The sequence below is a fragment of the Cervus canadensis genome, chromosome 23, assembly GCF_019320065.1.
Source record: "Cervus canadensis isolate Bull #8, Minnesota chromosome 23, ASM1932006v1, whole genome shotgun sequence".
NCBI classification, from domain to species: Eukaryota; Metazoa; Chordata; class Mammalia; order Artiodactyla; family Cervidae; genus Cervus; species Cervus canadensis.
The window spans coordinates 53670552-53690218 of record NC_057408.1 but is presented as its reverse complement, the minus strand read 5'-3'; the positions used below and the strand labels follow the sequence as shown (position 1 = coordinate 53690218).

Sequence of the window (19667 nt, the reverse complement as noted above, 5' to 3'; positions counted from 1 at the left end):
TTCACTGCATGCTTCCATCTTTCCACAAGCAGACATTGTGCCCAGCATTATAGACTGCTCTATCTCAGTGAATCCTTCCTACGGCTCCATCAGACAGGACCCCGGAACCCCTTTACACAGATGAACAGAATGAGACTTTAACAACCTGTCTCACTTGCAAATCAAACACAGCACACAGGAAAAATGGAACCTGGAGTCAGCCCTGTGTCTGTCTACTCCATAAGCCACTCTAAGTCCCAAGAACTCTCTCACACCTCCTCCTTCCGAATCATGAGCCACTGGTATGTTCAGTGGACCAAAGAGCATCCATTGATTTCTCACTATTCACAGGTGCTCCAATTTTATCTTTCCTCGCTTTCTCAGCCACTTGAGTCTGTAGCTCCTTCCCTGCTATTAAGGAAAAGCCAGTTGTGCCTGGCCTGGCTGTCAACACATCAGATGCCTGGGTGGACTAATATTCGACAAGAGGCATGTCCCCCATCCCCACCCCCACCTCCACCTCTAATCAGGTACTCCTTCTGGTACTGAATCCAGCTGCACTCAAGCTTGAGCCAAGCCACACCCTCATTCAACCCTCAGTTTCAGCTTGTTCAGGTCAAAGCAGAATGCACTTAGCAAGCGCTTAACTTGGAATATGAAAAGACCTCCTCTAGAATGTTTTGCCTCTGAATTGCACCACCCTAGTCTCCTTGGGTTTCAAGTTTTAAGAAGATGGATAAGGACAGACTTGCCTCTTCTTGAGAAGTAAAGGTTAGCACTTGACTGCCAGGAGGGGGGAAAAAGTGGCTATCATTTTCCAAAGTGAACCCAAGGTGTGAGGATCTCATGAAACAAAATCTGCCTTAAGATGCAAGGAACTGGGACTATGAAGCAGCATCCCAAGTCACTTAGCAACAAGAGGACAGCGAGAGTCTCCTTGACTGGTGACAACTGTCCCCTGACTTTCTTTAGTGAAGCCTCTTTCCTCCCCCTCCCCCTATTGAGGAGTCTAGAAAGCACAGCTAGACAGGACCGCGTGTGCACTCCTGTCATGCTTAAGAGTGGCACACGTGCGCTCACAAAACAGAGATATGTCCCTGATGGACTATAAAATGTGCGATTTGGGAAGTTCATTTTGAAATGTTATTAAACTAACAGGGAGTTGGCACTGTACCTCGCTCCCGTAGGTGTATCAGGGAGGGAGACGTTTCTGCTTGACTGGATCACTTCCTAGAGTGGGATTTTCATCCTTTTATATGCTTTTCTCCTCCGGTAGACTTTACCCAAGGAGTTGTCTAGAAAGCGTGACTTCAGGAGGTACTAAGCGACAGAGGGAAGGGTGCGCATGAATGCCTGGGCGATGGCCCAGGAAACTCCTGTCCCAGTCTCTAGGGAGGCAGTGGGAGGGAAAAGAAAGATCAGGCGCCCTCTGTTTACTTAAAAGGCCCGGTTGTGCAAAACGCAGGCCTTGTGCATGCACGGGCGTGAGTGTTCTCTGCCTGGACGCAGAATCAAGCAAGCACGTGGCTGACGCGCTGGGCCTTCCTCCAGGCCTGAGGGCTCGGTGGGCACCGGTAGGGGTGAGTGGCTAGGGGGTCGCTGGAGCCCGAGGTTCTCTGCGTCGGTGGTGCAGGTTGGGTGAGAAAAGACTCGGATCCCAGGACTTATCGTCGTATTTTAGCGCTTCGTGTGCACTCGTGTGAAGCTTAAGCGGAAACAAGCCTCCGAACACTTAAGGACTCGCATCCCCGCCGCTTCTGCCGTGCCTTGAACTCTTTTCAGAAACTGCACAGATTTAATACCAGCAAAAGGAGCCGAGTTACCAGGTCCCCTTCAGGCGCGCGAAGGGTTTGTGTCACACCGTCTCTCTTCTCCAATCCCCGACCGACACAAAATTGCGCGTGTGTGTGCCCGATCCTTCCCTGCTTGCCAAAGCCCAAGCAGCTCTCAGCACTCGCGGGCTATAAAGCCCGGGGCTGCTGGGCAGGAACCCAGCGCCGCGAACGCTGCTCGCGGACGGAGCGGGGCGGGGCCGAGCGCGGGGACCGCCCAGGCTCGGGGAGCAGCCAACCAGCGGCCGCGGAGGGCGGGTCGGCGCGGGCAGAGGGGCGCGGGCTGTCACAGGCGCCCGGCGCGCGCTGCAGGTGGCAACTTGGAGGTGCCACCGCCGCCGCCGCGAGAGGGCCCGGGTCTGGCGGCCCCTTCCGGCCTCCGAGAGCCCTTTCCCGCCACCGAGCCGGAGATCGAACGCGGGAGAATCCGTAGGAAAAAGCCGCTGCGCAGGGACCCCTGAGCAGCCCTACCTCTCTGCCCTTCTCTACTTTTTTTCTTCGAGGAAGGTTGTGCCGGGGAGCGGCGAACAGGCTCCGGGAGGGGCCGGAGAGGGACACTCCCGGTGACCCAGGTGAGCGCCTTTCCTTCCCCTATCCCATCTCTCTTCCCAGCCGGGCGCAGGCCGGGACGCTGGCTCGCGCGGTGCGCAGGGGCCGCGGCGCGGGCGCCTGCCCTTGGCTCGAGGTCGAGGAGGGAGAAGGCGAGGCAGGGGGCGAGGCTGGCCCGGCCGGGGGCTGCTTGCCCGGAACCACCTGGAATGCGCAGAGACTCCCGGTTGGGCACCTGCGGCGAGGGATGGACGGAGAGGGGCTCAGCGGTGGTAGGAGGGCGGGCACCCTGCTTGCCGCGGGCCGGGATCGCCCCCGTGCGCGCCGTTCGGGAGCCGCAGCGGGAGCCGGGCGCTGCGCCTCTGCGAACCCCGGGAGTGAGCGCGCGGGTCCGGCGAGCGCACGAACCTTCAGTCTCTGAGAGACCCGGGCTCCGAAGGATGTCATCCCTGCCGGCCCCGCAACTCCTCCGCCCGTCTCGCCTCCACCCCTCCGCGTCCACGGCGCAGCCTATTCGGAGATCCGTGCCTTCGCCGGCGCGCTGAGGGGTTGTTGCCGTCACTCCCCTCCCTGCCCTCGCCCGAGTTGGAGCGCCCCGGGGTCCCGCTCCTCGGCCCCGACCGCCCAGCCGCGCGCTGGAGGCGAGTGGGGCGGGCCGGTTCTCTGCGCCGAGGGCGGAGGTGGCGCGGGCTCGCTCTGAAGTGCTCCCTCTGTCCACACCACCCGCCCCTCCTGCAGTTTGAACCGCTGGCCCAGGGAGCGGAAACTCTGTAGCCAGATCCTCGCTCGCTCTGGGAAATTGGGGGGCCTCCAGGGATGTTGGAAACCTCGGAGAAGAGGCAAGAGCATCTGCCTCCATCTGGGCGTTTCAGACCCTGCTGTGAATTGGGACAGTGGCTCTGACCTCCGCGTCCGGGATCTGGCGTGGGGGTGCTGGCGGCTGTGAGCGTGTGTGTGTGTTCCTCCGTGAGGCAGAGGTGCAGGGGTCGGCTCCCCCTGCCCGGCGGAGATGCAGGGCCCCACCACCGGTCTTCGCCAGCAGCGCGCAGCTGCATCCAGCAACTCAGCGCTGCTGACTCTTCTCCTCCGGCTCCAGCTGCCCGCCCCCACCCCCACTCCACCTAGGCGCGTCCGGGGGTGGCTATCATCTGCCCAGAGGGTGCGGACGGAGATCCAGTTTCTCCCGGGGCGAATGGGGAAGGTTTCCAAAATCCAGAGGAATGCCCTTCGCCCGGGTGTAGGGACCTCGGAAGAGGCCGGCGGAGGTGATTCCGCGGTTTGCTGAGGGTGTCGTGTCCCTCGGGAAACCGAAGTTGGGGTCGCTGAGCCGCCGAACTGCCTTTGGCGCGTCCGGGTCGGAGGCGGAGGAACAGGCCGGCGGGGGGCGCGCTGCGCGGACGGTGGGGGAGGCTGGGGACCAGCTGTGGAGGGCTCCCGGGGCCGCGGGTACAGGGGGGCTCTGCGCCGGTGTGTGTCGGGGGTGGGGGGCGCATCCGGGCTGCGGTGGGCTCCGGGGACGCCGCACTAGCGCTGAAGTTGAGGTCGGGTTCGGCGCCGCGTGGGGGTCGCCCTCGCGGCCGCTGCGGATCCCAAGCAGTAGCCACGCGGCGCATTCGGCCCCCAACTCCGCCCGCCGGCCGCGGCTTTCGCTTTTCATTCTGCAGAAGTGAAGCTTCTGCGCAGGGAAAGCCGGAGATGCTGGAGGCGAAATCCTCGCGGGAGCGAGGGCGGCGCCCAAAGACGCGGAAAGGGAGAACGCGGGTAGCGCGGTGAAACGCCAAAGATTCCCGAGGCAAGGCGAGGCTGGCCCAGGCCAGAGGTCGGGCTCCCGGCCCTGGCCGCCTCTCTCCTAGGGGACCGAAGGCTCCAGTCTCCCGCGCCCCCAGCCCCGGCTCGTGGTCAACTCCTGTGTAATCCCCTGCCAAGTGCACTGGATTAAGACTGGGCGGGGAAGGGGTTAGAAATCACGAAATGAATGAAAGTGAAAAGGGCTGTAAACCCCAATTTTAATTCCAGCTTAAATCTAAACTCCATTTGATTAGAAACAGACTCTAATCTGGTCTGGATTCATTTCTGCTAATGATAGTTCCTGGAGGGCCGGGCGAGGTTCGTCCTTCCCAGACTGGAATTGTCCTCAGATGGAGGTGGGCAGGGTGCACCAACACTTCACTTACAGCAGGGAAGCGGTCAGTTCACGTTGGTTTGGAAATGACCTTGCAGGCCTTCTCTTATCTGCCACAGGCATTCCCTCCTGGATCAATTACATATGTTCAGAGACTTCGTGACACCAAGGGTTAATCCTTGCCTGTAACAGTAGTTTCCAAGGAGGGCTTTTTAATGGACTCCTTAGAACTGCAGTAACCTCAGGGAACATTCTCAGTTCCGAGGAGCAGGGCTGTAAAACCAAAACTGTATAACTAGCTATGATGTCTAAGTCCCCTTAAGGGAGGTTTCCTCCTGCCTGTGGTGTAAGTTGTTGAGGGCAGGGCTTTGTCTGATCTTTTTTCTCCAGGGCGGGGAATATAGTATGTGTTCAATAAACACATATAGACTGGTGCTTATAATTAAAAATGTTGGCCTGAAAAAAAAATTTAATAATTATTAAAAATCCAAATCTTAAACCAAGTTTTACAGTCATTTTGAGGCCTATTGTGCGGAGTTTAGTTACATTTTTTAAAAACCACTTGTGATTGATGAAATCACTTATGAGAATGCGCTTAGGATGTTGCTGTTGTTTAGTCCGACTCTTTTGCAATCCTATGGACTGTAGCCCGACAGGCTCCTCTGTCCATGGGATTTCCCAGGCAAGAATACTGGAGTGTGTTGCCATTTCCTTCTCCAGGGGATCTTCCTGACCCAGGCAGGGACCAAACCCGGGTCTCCTACGTTTCTTGCATTGGCAGATGGATTCTTTACCGCTGAGACACTGGCGAAGCCCACTTAGGATGTTAGGAAATCTAGAAATAACAGAATGACTGTTGCGTGTTCAAAGCCCCTCTGTAACAGTCTCAGATTAAATACCTCCAGAAATGGAGACCTCACTACTTTCACAAAGGTTCAGTCCACTCTAGATAAGCTCATTATTCAAATGTTGGGAGCTGAAGGTTGAAGAGGACAGGACCTCTGCCCTCACATGCTGGTTGGAAGGCCGAAAAGGAAACGTGATTTTGGTCCTGCTGTGTAGACATATGGGAAAGTTAAGAGATCTCAGTGCTTTGAGTGACAGCAGCAAGGAGCACCTGACTGAGGATGGTCCTGTGGTTTGGATTTGAAGGAGGAAGAGGAGTATATAAACAGACTAATAAGAACTTTCTCAGTACTTCCCTGGCAGTCCAGTGGTTAACACTCTGCCTTCCAATAGAGGGTGCCCTGGTTCCACCCCCCATCAAGGAACTAAGATCCCACATGCTGTGCAGTGTGGCAAAAAAAGAAAAAAATTAATTATATATTAAAAAAACAACTTTTTTGAAGATAGCCTGCCTGTCTGTTTCTTCCAGAGCCATCTCCTGAGCTGTAACACTCAGGCCTTCTCTCTCCTCCATGCCTACCCTTCCTCTCTTCTCTTCTTGAAGCCTAAGATTCTTCATGCTACACCTCACCCCGCGTTGCCAGCTCCCCTCACAGCACACTGAATATTAACGTGCTATCTCTGAAAATTAAAAAATGGGGAAGGGGAGCAAAAACTCAAGCAGGGGATGATTTGTGTAGGACTTGAAGTCAGAGCAGTTGGTGGTGAATAGTTCATTAAAAAGATCCAGGGAGCGGGATGAGTCATGGTCCATTCTGGGCAGCCACTTCCTGGTCTGAAAGGAGAGTAATCATTTTCACCTGCCATGCGGTGAGAATCCGTTTATGGCTCCTACGCTATCAGAGATGCTGGGAAGGCGCCGGTGAGAGCGAGCACATAGAACCTAGAATTTTCCAATCAGAACCGGTTAACCAGGAATAGCGAGACCCACAATTAGTAAGAAAACAGGACTTTCCCTGGAGAGCTGCTGAAGGGGCTGGAGATGCTGAAAGCTATTGAACCATGATCTTCACAGTAAAGATGGAGGAAACGTCAATGGCTGTTATATAGTTTCTGATTTATCATTTTGCCAGGGAGTCATTGAAACAGTGATGGAGAAATCAAAGCGACCACCAGATTGCTTCGGGGAAGAAGATCATTGTATTTTAATGCTACATGAGTGGTACGTGAGGCTTTTTTGGAGCAGCTTTTGGTGTCCTGATGACATGATGTAGAAAGCAGGTCTGATAGATGGACCACCTGTGTTCTCGTCACAGGGCCTAAAGCTAATACCAGGGCTCCGATCCTGTTGGGATGCTGGACAGAATTCAGGACACCAGAACTAAAAGTACAGTATCTTGGAATCCTCAGTAGCAAAGAGAGCGGCTAACTAGGTTAAGAGCCCTGATGTGATAGGGAATGGCACTGCATATAATCAGGGCCGATTAAGAGGGTTTCAGTCAAGTGGAATGAACCCAGATCAGAACGGGAGGAAAGATATGAATGGGCGCAGGAGTGCCTGGTAGTACTTGGTGCCTGGGGACTCAGGACCAGAAGGAGGAGGAGAGCTGTCCCATCTCGGTGGGAAAGCAAGGGCAGGAGGTGGAAATCAGAGCCCTCGCTGCCGCTCCAGTGTAAGGTCTCTGAGCCACAGCATCTCCGTCAGGAAAACGGGGATAAGGATGCTTCCTGATGAGGAATCAGTACCATGTAAACCCCTCACATCTGGTCTGGCTTCTAGGTTAGCTGCCCTGGCAACAAGCTTCTGGTTTGCTAGGCCAGGAATGTAGGCTGACTAGATGAATGATCACCAGGTTGTTCTTTTCAGCCTCCATCAGAAGTCCAGTCACATTTTCAGCTGCCAAGTAGCTTCCCCCATAGCTCAGTTGATAAAGAATCCACCTACCATACAGGAGACCCCAGTTCAATTCCTGGGTCAGGAAGATTCCCCTGGAGAAGGGATAGGCTACCCACTCCAGTATTCTTGGGCTTCCCTGGTGGCTCAGCTGGTAAAGAGTCTGCCTGCAATGCGGGAGACCTGGGTTTGATCCCTGGGTTGGGACGATCCCCTGGAGAAGGCAATGGCTACCCACTCCAGTATTCTGGCCTGGAGAATTCCATGGACTATATAGCTCATGGGGTTGCAAAGAGTTGGACACGACTGAGCAACTCATTTTCACTCACATTTCCAGCTGCCAGGTAGATATTTTTACCCTGCTGTTCCACAGTCACTTGGACTCAATGGATCTCTATCTTTCATTCATCTGTTTCATGCTTCTCTCCTTTATACCAGTGTGTGCCCTCAGTCTCCAGGCAGGAAGCCTGGTCTTCATTTTCTTTGCCTTCCTCTTCTCACGTAGCTCCCCTGTAGATACACAGAAATGCCAGTAGTCATGTTGTGACTCCCATTGTCTCTTCCTGCCTGGACTGTTGTGTCGTCATCCCAGCCTACTCTCATCCCACCCCCTAACCTGGGCTTCCCACTCAGTCCTTTGATTGGACAATTTTTATGACGTTGCCACCTGGCTGCAAACCTCAAGTCTCTCCTATTTCCTGAAGGACAGGCGCTCAGCCCTTTCAATCTGGTTCACAATCCTGTGTCAAACACTCAGTGTGACCTCCCACTGGCCCCCAGCAGGAAACCCATTACACCTATCCCTGTTCGTTTTTTTTTTTTTTTTGGTTGCACACCTTGGTATGTAGGGCCTTAGTTCTCTGGCCAGGGATCAAACCCACACCCCCTGCATTGTAGGCAGAGTCTTAACCACTGGACCATGAGGAAAATCCCTGTCCCTGCTTTGAATGTACATCTTTAGGTTTTGTGTCCACATCCTTTGCTCATCTATTTCATTCAACTGAGATCCGCCCCCTCTGTATTTTCATCTTGAAATCCCACTGGTTTTTCAAGGTCTAACTCAAACACCACCTCCCTTCTGAAGTTTTCCCTGATCATTCTCAGAAGGTCTCCCTTCCCCTTCAGCAGATCTATGCTTCTTCCTCACGCAAATACCACATTTTTATTCTGTGGTATGTTCCTGTTGATTGAGAACTTATTCATCTTTGTCTTCATCACCCTCCAGAGTGTAGGCTCCGTCACTTTTCACTGAATGATTGATTGTGTCGTGAAGTCTGGGAAAGACAGTGAAAGAAGGATGCTTGAAACCCAGGTCAAGACAGTAGGAGGAAGAAGAGCCTTTATCAGGTCTTTGCAGACAAAGTGGAAAAGAGGCAATTATCTGGAGGGCTCACAAACCACCCTCGACCTCCTTTTGGTCTAGTTACATGAGTAATTCAAGCTTTGGCAGCCAGAGGAACCTGTAGCATTATTGACATTCTTCATTGTAGAAATCAGCTTCTAGTCATGTGAGTTGGACAGAGCTTTCCAAAGCAGGCTGGAGTGTGGGAAAGCCAAGCTGACAGTGATTGGGATGAAAGGAAACAGATATCCTGGGCAAGATGCCTGTAAATGCTGGATGCAACCAGAAAGAGGAAAGATTCTTGGTCTGGGACTCAGGAATGTCTGATCTAGAATTCCTTTTAGGAAGCTTTTCATCTGATTCCTCTCATGGCTCCTTGCTTTACAAGATATACATACTATATTATCAAAATCTATAATCATGCATGTGTTCATTAGCATGGGTAGTTGTTTGAATGTTTCTGATGGAGAAGAATGAAAAGACTAGGCCGATCCTCCTGTGTATACAATATGTTTGAGGACAGGTGGAAAAACAAGTTATAACAAGCTTGCTAGTTTGCAAGTTCCAGGAACAGAAATGCTTCCAAACAGTCTTAAATATACAAGCTTTCAAACCTGAGTGGATAAATCCGTCCTCATCAAATAGTTATAAACAGCCCATTGCACACGAGGAATGAACCAGTAGGGAAAAAATAGGGCACGATCAGGTGCTGAGGTTTTGAATAGTCAGGAATGAGACACTTTATTAAATGATGTTTGAATTATACTCTCAAACCTCTTCTGAAATCTGAGCAACTGGATGATCTAAGTGATCAAGAGCTATTGTGTCGGTGCTATATAGACTTTAACACATGGTGTTTATACAGTTTGCATACATACATTACAAAATAGAAAAGATGTTGGTCATCCAGTGTATGAGAACATTTAGCCACATGTTTGATTCCTATCTAGGACACTGTCCAAACTGGCTAATAGAAATGATAGTGTTCTACATCACAGAAACGACAACAACAAAAATACTGAATTGCATCTCAGAGACACAGTATTTTAATTACTACTCTGATAGTTTTAAAAAAAATCAGCATTTTGCCATACAAATCTCTTCAACTCTGTAACCTCCTTGATATAAAAGTCCATTGTGGAAGATTCACAAGAACTAATTCAAATACAAGCAAATATTTGTTTTTTAGGTTTTATTGAAGTATAATTGATTTATACTGTTGCATTAATTTCTGCCATACAGCAAAATGACTCAGTTACGTATATAAATGTGTGTGTTTGTGTATATATCCTTTTTCATATTCTTTCCCATTATGGTTTGTCTCAGGATATTGAATATAGTTCACTGTGCTATATACCCTGTTGTTTATCCATTCTATATATAATAGTTTGCATCTGCAAATGGAAAAAGAAAATACTTTTTAAAACAAATGTGATTTCTTTTTGGCACTTTTCACCTTAAAAAAAATTTTTTTAACCAAAGTACAATTCAGTTAGAAAGATAAACTTGCCAATTCTACTGCAAAATGTCTCTGCATTTTAAGATCAAATAGAAATAATTATTTTGTAGATCTACCTCCTCTGCATCATTCATGTTGGAAAAATAATGTCACAGACATTTGTCTCTGCGCTAAAACAATCCATGACAAATTCATTTAGACTCTTTGATCTTGAAGTGATCCACACTGATCATGTAATAACCAAGATAATTAGGTAAAACTGCTCACCTTTTTTCAACTGGGCAGAGCTGATCTGCTTTTTGAAAAAGCAGTTCAGTTTACAGTGGATGCACAAGTAAGCCATGTTTCCCAGGCCAAAGAGCTTAATAACCGTAATGTGACTCACTCTATCGCCACCTGCAATCATGTTAGTTCTGAATAGAGTCAGATTTCGCCTACTGACCTTAGGAATCCCTGGGGATCACTCCCCGGCTTGTGAAACCAAATTCTTCTGGGCTGCCTGCACTCCACCATTTACACTTGCTTTTATTCAGGCCACCATGATGTCAAATGATGACATTTGACAGATGCACCCAAGGATGCTGTTAAACCCACCCTGACTTGAACCCAATAGAGAGGTGGCCAGCAGTTGACATGCTCCCCAGCTTTCCCAAAGTCTGGATTGAGTACAGGTTCAGTAGAAAAGTGAAGTGAAAGTGTCAGTCATTCAGTCGTGTCCGACTCTGTGACCCCACAGACTGTAGCCCTGCCAGGCTCCTCTGTCCATGGGATTCTCCAAACAAGAATACTGGAATAGGTTGCCATTCCCTTCTCCAGGATATCTTCCCAACCCAGGGATCAAACCTGGGTCTCCTGCATTGCAGGCAGATTCTTTACCATCTGAGCCACCAGGAAAGCCCACAGTTTCCATGCTAGTAGTGATTGGATCACTACTCAGCTGGTAGTATTATCCTCATGGCCCCGTGAGGTCCAGCGTTCAGCCCTTTGTCTTGGAGACACCAGCACACAACAGTGCCTCTTGGCGGATTCTGTGACTGAGGTGAAGTGGCTCTTTCACTCAGGACCCAGACAGAGGGAGCCAGGCCTACTCTGTATCACACTCCAAGCCAGTTACAGGTTTCATGGTTTCATAAAATATCCCTGGCACATAGTAAATGTGTGAACAAGGATACCAAGCTTGTAAGCTTATGAAATTGTGTGCGTGTGTGCACGCGCGCACACACACGCACACGCGCTCAGTCGCATCCGACTCATTGCGATCCATGGAGTGTAGCCCACCAGGCTCCTCTGTCCATGGGATTCTCCAGGCAAGAATGCTGGAATGGGTTGCCATTTCCTACTTCAGGGAATCTTCTTGACCCAAGAATCAAACCCACATCTTATACATCTCCTGCACTGACAGAATCTTTATCACTGCACCATCTGAGAAATCTTGGAGTTTATCAAATAGGCAATGGAGACCCATGGAAGAAATTTGTGTAGAAGAGTCATATAGGAAATTAGAAATAGAGGGCTTACTCTGGCTGTGGGTGGAGTAAGCTTGATGGCACAAAAGGGCAGAAAGTTAGATGGGCAACCAGGAAGCTTTTCCACCTTGCACCACACTCCTTGCTGACCTTGGACCTTGAATCTCTTCCGCTTTGATCTGGGTTCTTTCCTAGGAGGCCCCTAACATTTTCTCCTATGATTAGATGCTGGAATAACAGAATCTAAAACGTAGATATCTCATTCTTCAAAGGTTGGGTGGCTTAGATACTTTCCTTCATAAATTTTATGAATCTTGGGGAATATTATCATATTTCAACATTATCTACATTATATTTATAAAGGATGAGTAACTGGTGCTATTCTTAGTCATTTGCTTTCTTGGGAAAACATATTAAAGATGAAAATGAATTAGGTAATTCAACAATGAGTAATGCTGCTGAAGTGTATGTGCAACCCAGATGTCAAATCTTTTCACTCAGTGAAAAATATGATGTTTTGATGTATGTCTTATACCTTCAATATACGAGTATACACTTCTCTTTCAGGTTATTTCACATAGTTTTTTGTCTTAAGTGTAGCTTTGTCCACCCCCTAGATACAGTTAGGAGATAACTGTGTTTCATGAAAAATAAACAGTGATGTAATTTTCCAGATTGTGGGTTTATCAGCATTTAATTTCCCTGGATGACTGTTTATTCATCTTTAGGATGGAGTTACAGCTGTTCCAGCTTTCAAATCTACAATCTGAAAACATCATCATAGATTAAAAACCTTTTGTTTTCTAAACCTGATAGCATCACATAAACTTCATGATCGGTTTTACACGTCAGCATTATTGAAACATAATTTTGGCCCAAGGAAGTGAAAATATCACTTTGCAAGGGTCTGCTATACAAAATTACTAAATTCGCTGTATAGTAGAAATTAACACAACATTGTAAATTAACGACACTTCAGTAAAATAAACTACAAAGGAAGCAAAACCAAATACTAAACAATTCTTTAGTAACAATAATATTATTATTAGAATCAGAGGTAATATAGTTTTGTTCTCTGGCTAATTGATCTCATTAGTCTGATGACGATGTCCTATTTTTCGGAACTGGCTCAACACTTTCTTTAACCACATTACCCAGAATTTCATTTTATTTTCCTCTCCTTTCACCTCTCCTCCTAGATTTGGATGGTCTCAAAGATATTCTAAGTATCTTTACAAAGCCTGGGAAGATTATTTATCTGTGTGGTTTTCACTAAAATCTATTGGAGTGATCATCAGAGGCTAAAGTATAGCACATCTTTCAGAATGCTTTCTCCTAGACTCCATTTGGCCTCAGGAAAGGGGGTGTTGGTTACATCCGGCCAGCTTTTAGTCTAGTGGGAAGTCAAGGTCCATTGGGCAGGGCTGGAGTGTAGCAAATGGCTCTAGTGGTGAGCTGTTTGAAGCTTCAAAGAGCAGCTGGGCTGGGACCTCCCTGGTGGTCCAGTGAATAAGACTCCTTGCTCCCAGTGCAGGGGGCCCAGGTTCCATGCTTGGCCAGGGAACTAGATCCTGCATGCCGCAAGTAAAGACCCGGCACAGCCAAATAAATAAAAGAACAGCTGGGCTGAGCCACTGGTGACTTTCTATGGGAGTGCAGTTCACTTATTGCCTGGAAATGAGAAGATTTGGGAAAAGTGTCTGACCCATAAAATTATTGCTCTGACCAAAAGTATAATTTTAACAAGATTGAGAAATGCAGTTGAAAAATAGAAAAAACAAAACAAGGAAAATAACCATTTCCTCCCATTATACTTCACTGTGTTGGATGAAAGTGAGTGCTGGGTGTCATGGATGCAATAAAGCAAGTTGCGTTGTGTTCACAGAAAATTAGTCAAAGAAATATGCTCTTCTTCTTTCTCTGCCCATTGCTTCTGAATACTGCCCCAGACCTTGCCTCAAAAAAGCAACGACAGGGACTTCCCTGGTGGTCCAGTGGCTAAGACTCGGTGCTCCCAATGCAGGGAGCCTAGGTTCAATCCCCGGTCAGGTAACTAGATCCCACATGCTGCAACCAAGACTCGGCGCAGCCAAATAAATAAATAAAAATAAATATTAAAACAACAACAAACCCAACCAAAACTCTTGTATTTTTCTGATAGTTTTATTGAAATATAATTGGTCTACAGCACTTTCCTGGTGGCCCAGTGGTAGAGCCAGTGCAGGGGATGCAGGTTTGATCCCCGGGTCAGGAAGGTTCCCTTGGGGAAGGAACTGGCAGCCCACTTCAGTGTTCTTGCCTGGAGAATGCTGTGGACAGAGGAGCCTGGCAGGCTACAATCCATGGGACCACAAAAGCGTCAGAGTTGTCTTAGTGACTTAACCAACAACATCAACAATTGACCTACCACACTGTGTAAATTTAAGGTGGACAGCGTAATGATGAAATGATGACCCCAGTAAGTTTAGTGACCATCCAGTATCTCATATAGATACAAAATAAAAGAGAAAGAAAAAACTTGTCTTCCTTGTAATGAGAAGTCTTAGGATTTACTCTCAATTTTCATATAAACTATACAGCAACATTCAGGCCTTCACTATATGTATCATATTGTGCATTATATCCTAGTGTTTCCTTATTTCATAACTTTGTACATTTTGACCACTTTCGTCCACTTCCTCCTTCCCCCGCCCCCACACCCAGCTCAGTTCACCTCAGTTCAGTTTAATCGCTCAGTCGTGTCCAACTCTTGGGGACCCCATGAATCGCAGCACGCCAGGCCTCCCTGTCCATAACCAACTCCTGGAGTTTACTCAAACCCATGTCCATCGAGTCAGTGATGCCATTCAACCATCTCATCCTCTGTCGTCCCCTTCTCCTCCTGCCCCCAATCCCTCCCAGCATCAGGGTCTTTTCCAATGAGTCAACTCTTCGCATCAGGTGGCCAAAGGATTGGAGTTTCAGCTTCAAAATCAGTCCTTCCAATGAACACCCAGGACTGATCTCCTTTAGGATGGACTGGTTGGAGCCCCTTGCAGTCCAAGGGACTCTGAAGAGTCTTCTCCAACACCACAGTTCAAAAGCATCAATTTTTCGGCGCTCAGCTTTCTTCACAATCCAACTCTCACATCCATACATGACCACTGGAAAAACCATAGGCTTGACCAGACAGACCTTTGTTGGCAAAGCAGAGACACACCCAGCTCAGGAAACCACAAATTTGATCTCTTTTTCTGAGAGTGTTTTTGAAGCATAGTTGACCTACAATGCTGTGTCTGTTCTTTGTGACTTGATATTTGATGGCATCACCGACTCGATGGACATGAGTTTGAGTAGGCTCTGGGAGTTGGTGATGGACAGGGAGGCCTGGCGTGCTGCAGTCCATGGGGTCACAAAGAGCTGGGTACAACTGAGCGACTGAACTGAACTAGTATACTACACGATGATCACCACAGTAAGTCTAATTACCCTCCTGCACTGCAGGCAGATTCTTTACTGTCTGAGCCACCAGGAAAGCCCCAACATATTGTACAAAGATTAACTACATAGTGACTGGTTATATTTCCCGTGGCGTAGATTTCATCCCTGTGACTGGTCATTTCACAACTGAAAGTTCCTACCTCTTAATCCCAAAATTCTCTTAATAGCCAAGAGCCAGATTTTTGTGAGCCTGTCCTTCTATATAGAGCATGTGAAAGTGAAAGTGTTAGTCAGTCAGTCATGTCTGACTCTTTGTGACCCCATGAACTGTAGCCCTTTAGGCTCCTCTGTCCATGAAATTCTCCAGGCAAGAATACTGAAGTGGGTTCCCATTACCTTCTCCAAGGGATCTTCCCAACCCAGGGATCAAACCCGGGTCTCCCACGTTGCAGAGCACATAGTAGGCATTCAATAAATGCAAAGAATCCTAAAAACTTGATTTAGCATCATGAACCAGGATGCAAACTAAGCGTGTCTGCTCCTGTGTTTTCAAAAAAATTTAAGTGGCTGAGTTCATCAGAGTGATATTTTAAAGATCCTTGTCTCTGCTAAATTTCTCCTTGTATCTGCAGTGAGGGGTTTGAATTTCCCTTTAAACCCAACAGTCAGAGAGCTGTGAGCATGTGTGTTCTACCCAGGCTAAAAACATTGTGCTCAGTTCCAGGTGCCTACTTGTCTCGATGGTCCGATGGTTTCCTGATTGTAGCCACAAGCAGAATTTGTCCTTGTGAGGTTGCTTGCTTGAAATTGATGGTATGGTTCTCCCCTACTCTGTGTTGACTCTTCGCTGCTCACAGAGAGAGACACTGAATTCCTAAATTGGCTTTTTGGGGCATTGACCTACCAAAGTATCAGTTTGTTCCTGATGTGAAAGCCAGCATCAGAGATGTGAACAGGATGAGGTCAGTGACCTTGAACATCCTGAAACCTTTTATTTTTCAGCTGTGCTCACACAGGGAAAAGCCTGGCTTCAGAAGTCCTGTGCCCTTTGGAATGGGTTGGGCAATGTTGCCAACAGAGTCTTTTTTTTTTTTTTTTTTTTTTGAGCCCTTGGTCTCCTTTGAAACATTTATACCTCTCCCCACCCTCCAACCCCATAAGGAATTGGACTTCCCTGGTGGTTCAGCAGTAAAGAATCTGCCTGCCAATGCAGGAGACACAGGAGACTTGGGTTGGATCCCTGGGTGGGGAAGATCCCCTGGAGAAGGGAATGGCTACCCACCCCAGTGTTCACCCCTGGAGAATCCCATGGACAGAGGAGCCTAGTGGGCTACTGTCTGTGGGGTCAAAGAGTTGGATACGACTTAGAGACTGAGTAGAAGCTCATGCCACAAGGAATGCATGCAGTCATATACCTTGACAAGTTTCAGCACTCTTTTTCTGAGTTATTTTTCAAAGCAGAAGGCAAGCAATGATCAAAGAGCCCTTTAATGGATGTAGTGTGTTTTGTTTGTAAGAGCACGGAAATGCTTATTTTCTTCAACCTCTGGCCTTTCATTCCTAGGGGTGAGATGATTTGATTGATAAAAGGCAGAGACCTCCTTTTTGAATATAGTCATTCCCCGTTTTACAGAAGAATCGTTTTTCCAAAAGTGCGTTTGTCAGTATTTGTTTGGAATTTTGAATTTTTTGCCCAGAGAGAAGATATTGAAAATTATGGTTAGGTTTCTAGGCTAGTTCAGACAACTATACTCAGTCTGTGTCATGAGCATATGTTGGAATTATTAGGACCACTGGTGGGACTCAGACAGGAAGCCAGTGGTGCCTCATCATGGGGACAGCCCGAGGAGAAAATCTTTGAATTCATCTATAGCATCCCTTCTTGATTCCTCATTCATCTTCTCCTGCCCACTTCTCTGGGCTCTGATGTCCACATACTTTCTTGAGTCTCACTTCTATGCTTTCTATTAGGCTTTCTTCCCCCAATACATTCCTTGTTCCTATTGTATTACCTTCTGTATTTCCCAAATAAAGCTATCATTTCCTTAGTTCTGCTGATCAATCCTGATATGAGTAGGAAAGCCATCTGATTGAATTAACTGTAATTGTATGTTTGTATGGGATTGATAACCCCATAGCCCTTTTGTGCTATTGCATTAAAAAGGAAAATGTCTCACAGATGGCCAACAGTCACTTGAAAAGATGCTCAACACTGCTAATTAACAGATGAATGCAAATTAAAACTGCAGTGAGATACCACCTCACACTGGTCAGAATGGCCATCGTCAAAAAATCTGCATATAATAAACACTGGAGAGGGTGTGGAGAAAAGGGAACCCCCTTACACTGTAGGTGGGAATTAAATTGGTCCAGCCACTATGGAGAATAGTATGGAGGCTCCTTAAAAAGCTAAACGTAGAGTTACCATTTGATTTAGCAATCCCACTCCTGGGCATATGTCTACAAAAGAAAACTGTGATTCAAAAAGAACCCCAAAGTTTATATCAGCACCATTTACAATAGCCAAGACATGGAAGCAACTTAAGTGTCCACTGAAGATGAATGAATAAAGATGTGGCAACATATATATATGATGGAATATTATGAGGCCATAAAAAAGAATGCAATAATGCCATTTGCAGCAACATAGATAGGCCTAGAAACTATCATATTGAGTGAATTAAGTCAGAGAAATACAAATATTATATGATATCATTTATATGTGGAATCTAAAAAATAACACAAATGAACTCATTTACAAAACAGAAACAGACTTACAGACAAACAAATATGGTTACCAAAGAGGTAAATGGATGAGGAGGGATAAACTAAGAGTTTGTGATTAGCAGATACACCCAACCATGTATAAAATAGATAAACAGCAAAGATTTCCTGTATTGCACAAAGAAATATATTCAATATCTTGTAATAACTTAATGGAAATATATATATATGTATAACTGAATCACTTCGCTATACCCCTGAAACTAACATAACATTGTAAATCAAGTACATTTTGATTAAAAAAAAAATAGAATGTCTTCTAACTCAAATCAAATACAAGGTGTTGTACTTACTTCAATTTGATTTTCACTTATTTTTTACAAGCAAGGTACTGATGCAGGCCATGAAAATAAAAGTGTGAATTAAAAATGGTGCTTCTCATCTTACTGGGAGACAAATATATAAATGCCAATAAGCATGATACAAAATGTTATGAATTTCTAAAGATAATTTTATTAAAATATCAAATCTTATACCTCACGGGAGTGAAGCAGATAAACTGATAATGATAATTTTGAAAAACAAGGGACTTCCCTGGTGTTCCAGTGGCTAAGACTCCACGTTCCTGACGAAGGGGGCCCGGAGTTTGATCCCTGGTCAGGGAACTAGAGGGGCTTCCCTGGTGGCTCAAACTGTAAAGAATCTGCCTGCAGTGCAGGAGTTCGATCCCTAGGTCAGAAAGATCCCCTGGTGAAGGGAACGGCAAGCCGTCCAGTGCTTTTGCCTGGAGAATTCCATGGACAGAAGAGCCTGGTGGGCTACAGTCCATGGGGTTGCAAAGAGTTAGGCTTGAGTTAGCAGCTAACACTTTCACTTTCACTTTCCCCGGTGGCTCAGCAGAAAAGATTCCACCTGCCAATACAGGAGCCACAGGAGACCGGGGTTCAATCCCTGGGTTGGGAAGATCCCCTGGAGGAGGGCCTGACAGTCCACTCCAGTGTTCTTGCCTGGGAAATCCCACGGACAGAGGAGACTAGCAGGCTGCAGTCCGTTGGGGTTGCAGAGTCGGACACGACTTAGCGACTAAACCACAACGACAAAACAACATCCTAAGTGCATTCTTATAAGTGATTTCACCAATCCCAAGTAGTTTAAATGTTAAAATTGAAGAAGTTTCTAGAAGTCAATCAAGTTACCACATCCAAAGCTAGATGTCAGGGGGACTTTCCTGGTGGTCCAGTGGTTAAGATTCTGCACTTCCACAATAGGGGGCACAGGTTCCACCCCTGGTTGGAGAACTAGGATCCCATTTGCCATGCAGTGAAGCCAATAAATGAATGAATGAATCAATCAATGAATAAATAAAGTTGTCAAAATCAGCTGTCAGGGAGGAGCGTTTCAACTAAATCATCATGAGATAAAGATTTCTATTTTTAATCTATTCATGAATCACAGGCATCTGTCTTCACTGTATACACCTTCCTTCAATTCTGTTTCTCTCTCTGTTGCTGTAATGGTTACCTAAAAATTGAGCAGCTCTTAGATAGTGGGTTGTGATGTGAAGAAAAAAAGGGAGGAAACCAAGAAAGGAACTGCCATTTACTGAGCACCTGCTGTGCTCCAAGTATTCTGACCTAAGGGCTGAAAATGCCCTTATTTCTGACCTTTCTTACAGCTCTGCAGCGGTGAGCAAAGACAACAAAATCAAGGCTTGCCCAGGGCAAGTGACGACTGGCCAAGCCAAAGTCGATTCAAAAAGACAGACTATCTCTGTGAAATCAGACTGGTTCCCTCCTTACTTTACACCCTTTAAAAAGAGAGAGAGAGAGAGAGAGAAACAGGGAACTATATTCAATATCCTATGATTAAACCATAAGGGAAAAAAATATTTTTAAATATATAGAGGTATGTAACTGAGTCACTTTGCTATTCAGCAGAGATTGACACAGTGTTGTAAAAAAAAATAATAAATTTCAATTTAAATAAACAAATTTTGAAAGAAAAATTTTAATTAGATCCACTCAGAAGTTTAGC

The 19667-nt window shown here is 46.9% G+C and overlaps 1 protein-coding gene across 1 annotated transcript in view; it reads left to right on the top strand.

Moving 5' to 3' along the window:
- Positions 1-2246: 2246 nt before the first annotated feature.
- EPB41L3 (erythrocyte membrane protein band 4.1 like 3) overlaps positions 2247-19667 on the top strand; it is a 225957-nt gene continuing 208536 nt past the window's right edge. Inside the window, exon 1 of the mRNA XM_043443963.1 lies at positions 2247-2383. The gene's annotated coding sequence lies outside the window, so the exon portion shown is untranslated. The remainder of the gene's footprint in view (positions 2384-19667) is intronic.